Source organism: Macrobrachium nipponense, chromosome 42 (genome assembly GCF_015104395.2).
Source record: "Macrobrachium nipponense isolate FS-2020 chromosome 42, ASM1510439v2, whole genome shotgun sequence".
NCBI classification, from domain to species: domain Eukaryota; kingdom Metazoa; phylum Arthropoda; class Malacostraca; order Decapoda; family Palaemonidae; genus Macrobrachium; species Macrobrachium nipponense.
In genome coordinates, this window is record NC_061103.1 from 33,525,077 (window position 1) to 33,531,089 (window position 6,013).

A 6,013-nucleotide genomic window follows, 5' to 3' on the forward strand; every position below is an offset into this window, starting at 1 on the left:
GTGTGACTGGGCTTCTCTTCTTCCTCCTTCGTTCTCCTCCTCTACCTGTGGGCAGAGGGCCGCGGTTGTCACTACGCTGAACAGGAGGCCGATGCAGGTAAGCTACACAACTGAACTCCATCCTATCCTTTCCCTTTCAGTAGTGATAGGAGTATTTATCCGCCACTCCCCAACAAGGGTGGGGGGGGAGTGGAAGCCAACAAGAGACAAACCCATGACTTCGTTTTGGCTCTTGAAGTAGGAACTAGTTCTTGCCTTTTGCTATTTATAAGAGGTATGCTGGCCTCCATCTTATAAATTTGGTCCAGAAGTCTGACCACTGATCCTGCGGTGCACACCCCGATCAGCTGGGCAGAGGCTAGGATCCCTCCCTCTGCTCTTATGACCAGGGAGGGAACCAAGGTAGGACGAACACCAGTCTGTTCATAAGACTCAGATTCCACCCACCAATAAGTGAGTCTTCCTATTGTTAAAGGACCGAGGGTTTGTATAGGTATCAGAACAAATAACAATTTGTCGAAAATTGTATTTTTCCTAACTATACAAACCTGAGGTCCTTTACACAATGTCCCACCTCATGCCACCTCTCACTCTGCATATCCTGGGCCTAAAGCAAAGTGACTCCTCTCGTCGCAGTCGAGCTGACCGCCAACTGCCGGACAAGTAGTTAACTACCGAACCCCCTTGTTCGAAGCTTACGACCAGTTCAGCTGCCGCTAAGTACCGTCATATTGTTAAAGGACCTCAGGTTTGTATAGTTAGGAAAAATACAATTTTATACATTCAACTTACCTGTCAGATATATCCATAGCTTTTACTCCGTCGTCCGACAGAAATTCGAATTTCGCGGCACACGCGGCAGGTAGGTCAGGTGATCTACCCCCCCGCCGCTGGGTGGCGGGAATAGGAACCATACCCGTTTTCTAATTCATATTTTTTCTGTCGCTTGGAATGTAAACAACGTTTGCAGTTCCTCCTGATGGATTTTCGTGTTTCATTGCCATCGATCGTCTGGGCTAACTTTTACAGGGAAGTAATGGATCTTTGGTTCGGCATACGCTTTATTTAACTTTTAGAATTTTTTTTGATAAAATTAACTTCGAAAATTTAGAAGATTAGTGACGTGTAACTACCGAAGTTTTCGGTAGACACTCGTCCACTTTCACGAAAGTGAATTACGTATACTTTCATGAAAGGGAATTACTTATATTTATTCATTAATACAAATAAGTGTTAGAGTTTGATTGAGGAAATGTATATCTTTCTTCCTAGTTGGGGAAGTCAGAAAAGTAACTATCCTTTAGAAGCTTTATTAGCTCTTGTGTTAACGAGCAATTATAGTAGTAACAGTACTAGTAGTTGTTGCATCCTCATCACCTTCTTACTCCGCAGAATCTACAATATCATATTTGCAAATTGTAGACTTTGGATATAGTTCGAATGCGAACTCTTAGAACGTAAGAAGTGAATATAGTGTTCCCCCATTACAATTGGAGGGTGCGTCTGATCGGCTCTGTCTCACTCTCAGGTCTAGACCTCTTCCAAGCTCACAAGCCCAGAGGAGAAGGAATGTCGAAAACCGTAAGGAGGTTTCAGAGAATCCCCACCGGTCAGGCGTCCCCTCGGCAGGTTCTGTAGAGCGTCCCAGACTGCCAGGGATAGCCATTGGAAAGGCATCCTAAAACAGTGTTTCTCCCTTTTTATGCGTACGGTTCCTCGATGGATAGAAGAACTTCAAATGAATGAAATTGGCGAAGATCCTCGTATAATGCCTTCTGGTAGAATTATTCAAAATTAGAATGACATTAATCGATCCACCTTTCGGAATCAGGCGACGATTTAGCGCCTTCTAATATTAGAGATCATTCGATAACATTTGTGATAAAGTCATTGTTTGAACATTTTTTTTCGCAACTAGACGAGAGCGCTATCCAATGGGGGTATGAAATTGTTATTTCAACATAAGATTCCCCATCGGTGCATTTTTAGATATAAACCTATTTAGTTTCTAGACTTGTCGAAGTCTCGTTAGCTTAATTATGCTTATATAAAAACTTCCTGAAGTTCGATAATAATTTATAAGATTCCTTTATTTAATGGAGTAACTGGCAACTATGGAAAGGGAAGGCCAGACTGCTTTCGCTTTGAAGACCAACCAACGCAGTCGCAGTACCATCTTGTTCTCAGTCGTGAGAGGTCGTTACAGCTCTCTCTCCTGCGGAATGGGATAACTAACCGTATCTTCTTTTCCTACAATCGTGGGTCTTAGCCTCGGGATTGAGGGAATACTGAAAGCTATCATAAATATATAGTGTCTGCCTTTTGTTAGGAATCTTTCAATAAGAAGGATATTACAACCTTTCAATGCTGTTTACCGTAGGTAACATGATTAAAGGATTCTAATGCAGCAGAACATGATATTATTTAATGCACTCATACTTACGAAAGCATGGCTTATTAGAATACATACTTAGTGAGAAGAGAGATGTAATAGAGATTCACTTCAAGACTACGGTATGGTTAAGTCTTTCGAAAAAGGACACAACCGTATTTAGAATCGGATATTGCGCAGAAGTTGTATGAGTCGGATGGGAAACATTCTTTTAGTGGGAAATGGTTTCCCTGAATGGATTATACTACGTATATAAAAGTTTTTCATAATAAGAATGGAATTAACATATGAAAGGATGTCGGGTACTAAAGACACAGATGTTCTGGCACATAACATAAAGATAATTAGTAGGAGGCGCCAGCCTGGCGCAGATGCGCCACCCTGGCGCGGGTTGCGCCGGCCTGGCGCAAGTTGCGCCAGCTCAGCTTGGCAAATGCAATAAGCCTAGAGCACCATCCAAAATATTTCTCGTTTGAGCGAGTTATTAAATAAAAGCAATACAAGAATTTGCGAGTCCGTGAGAACCTCGATCGACGATAATAACTGTTTAAGTATGTCTAACATTTATTGCAAAGAGTTGTGAGAACCTGCGAGAAGTCTTCTTCATAGATCTCTTAGCAAGAAGAAGACGAACAGTCTTTCCTGTAGACTGCTTCCTTTTCCTCAAACCATGCCATAAGGAATCATAAGCGCCAGCCAGACGCCTGGCTCTAACTAGAAATAATTAGTTAATAGATATACCTTAGAGCAAATTATGCTTTCCTACATAGAGCTGGGAAGTTACTCAGTCCCTCGCACTGGAGTGGTCCTTCTCGTTCAGGAAAAAAGGGGGGGGGATACGGAAGAATTAACCGAGGAAAGAATAATTCCCCTTCCGATATACTCGTATTAGAGGAAAATTGAGAAGAAACATCCAACTATGAAAGTACTGTAGAATTATAGGATTCTTACAGCACCTCTTCTTATTTTGATATCGAGATTTCCTGACCAAGGTTGCGAGTAATAGGCCATAAAGGCTCCAGCCAGGCTTTAAACCAGGCGATAGGCGCCAACCAGGCGATGAGCGCCAGCGTCCACCGGCGCGAGCGCCAGCTAGGCGCGAGAGGCGCCAGCCAGGCGCGAGGCGTCAGCCAGGCGCGCGCCAGGCTTTAACCGGCGTTAGCGCCAGCCAGGCGCAGGCTCAGCCAGGCGCGACCGCCAGACGGCAGGCGCAAAGCGCCAGCCAGGCGCAAGATATCAGGATCTCCAATTTCTCAGTATTTGGAGATAGACTTTCCAAGAGTTTCCTCTTTGAGAACTGACACAAGATCAGTTTTTTCCTGACAGTGACACAAGTTGTCGCACAGGCGGCCGTGGGCGTTGTCAGGATTAACAGAAATTGCGGAAGTCTCTAACAGAACAGACTTTCTCATGTCAGGTAACATAGTGGTCGCGTGAGCGACTTCTTTCCTGGCAAGAGGAGTTGTTTTGGGAGAAACTCTTTTTGCCAGATCAACCCTCTACTGACAATTATTCTAGATATCGCACAGGCGAACGTAGTACGTGTCAGGATAAGTGGGTTCTTCTGCTTTATAGACCTTTACATGGTGAAAAGAACTGATATCTTTAGAGGTCTCTCGCTTTCCTCAACCTTATGAGACAAGGGATAGAAATATATCGGACTCATAAGTTAATCTGGGTGCAGGTTTTAGAAAGACCTTGGCAACCCCTTTTTTATTGCACGTTTCGGCTAGTCCCTTGAACCATGCAGCTCCTCTTTCTCCTCTTTCATTGTTATTACAGATGGGTATATTATCCTACTCCCTATGTAAACAATAACAAGGAAGGACCTTGTAATGTTTTGGTACTGGAAAAGACTCGTAGGAGCTCTCAGTATTGGGTGAGAGGCTCTTTCAAGTATCTGAAATCGTACATTACGGCCTGATGTCCTAGGATAGGAATCTTGAATGATTTCTCCTCGATCCTGGATCAGTTTTAGTAGCGGAGATAGGATAATAATAATTTGTTTTGGCAGAATAACGATGATAGAATTTTTATTTTTTCCATTCTCTCGTTGCCCAGGCACGAGGACAGGAAGAAAGAATATAAGAGAGAGTTAGCAATATACGCCATCTTTTATGTTTATAGAAAGGGGAATAAAATTTAGTCTTTTTCCCCTAAAAGATAAACTCTTTACAGAATGTAAGACAAAAGGGCGTCAAAGAAAGAGAGGATATATGTTATGCCTCATTTTAGACTTAGTGAGGTTGGATTCTCAGAGGTCACGTTCTTCTCACAGCAGGTTTTGGAAGTCTTTTCCAAGACAGTCTGAATATTCTTTCAACATCTATTTTCAATGGACCTTAACAACCTCTCCACTCTGAGTCTGTCTGCGTGCAGACTGACCAGAAGTGGACATGAATGAGAGGATGTTTCAAGGTAAATGACAGTAGTCATGGATAAGATATATAATTACTGCAGATCGTGCTTGAGGGAATGAGGAAACTGTCCTCTTCCGATACCTCTGTGAACCACATAGCGGTTTTTTCTTCCCTTTCAGAGGGAAGAAATTACCTTTGTATATATCTGCTATCAAAGAACGCAGTAAAAGGCTATACTCTGTCTCTATATAAAGGGAATTGGAGATAGCAGAGCATTAAGATCTTCGGGATCTTACACAATACCTCTATACGACAAGACTTGGAGATCTTATAGTTACAATGGGATCCTATTTGGGCCTCAGATTCCGTGTTCTGACAGGATGGAACTGCTCCTCATCAATGTCTCTCTTGGTACTAATCGACCAAAAGGACGAGTGAGATTTTGGGCTTGGAATCTGGAATCAAATTCTAGAAAGACTCGGCAATGGGTTCCTGCCAGCATGGTATGTTTGGCAATAGAACTATAACCTTTATTCCTGGATCAACGCTTTCAGATAAAGGATTCGTTGTCCAGGCAATGTATTTACGTTGTTATCTACAAAAGAAGATAAGATTTAAACGTTTGCTGACAGAGTCTTTGGAATACGATGAGGGCTCAAAACTACTTCCCAGAAGGTTCGAAGAGATATATTTAAAGAGCTAGAAATCGGGAATCCTCCCAATTTCAGCTCAGAGTCTCCTTAAACTTCCAGGCTCTTTCCCTGCCTTCGTGCAAGGATAGGGAAGATTTTGCAACGAGAGAACTCTTCAACATGTAAGGAAGAGTGCTCGTTAGCAACTGAAGTATCAAGTATGATCCTCCTCGGAGGAAGACTGGTCTCTCGGACTATTAGATTTCCTATCGTCTACTGGATGTAGCCGACTAAAATTACCTCCCCTTGTTGCAGAGGCCATAAGCTCAAAGTGAAAGAATTTCTTCCACCCTTTTCCTTTCTCCTGATAAACGATTGTGGATGTTCAGACTTTCGGACAATGTAGCGCCAAATCAGGCGCCAAATGCCAAACAGGTGTAAAGACGCCAGAGCAAGACAGTCCAATTAAACACTGTCATTGTCTGATGAGGAGAAGGAGTAGGCCTCCAATCTGGCGCAGATGCGCTAGAGGCGAATGAATCAGGCAAATAAAGTGTCCGAGGTGGACATCGCCAGTTTTCATCGAGACTCTTAACAAGCTGGAATCTCCAGCAAGTGGGGAGAAGTCA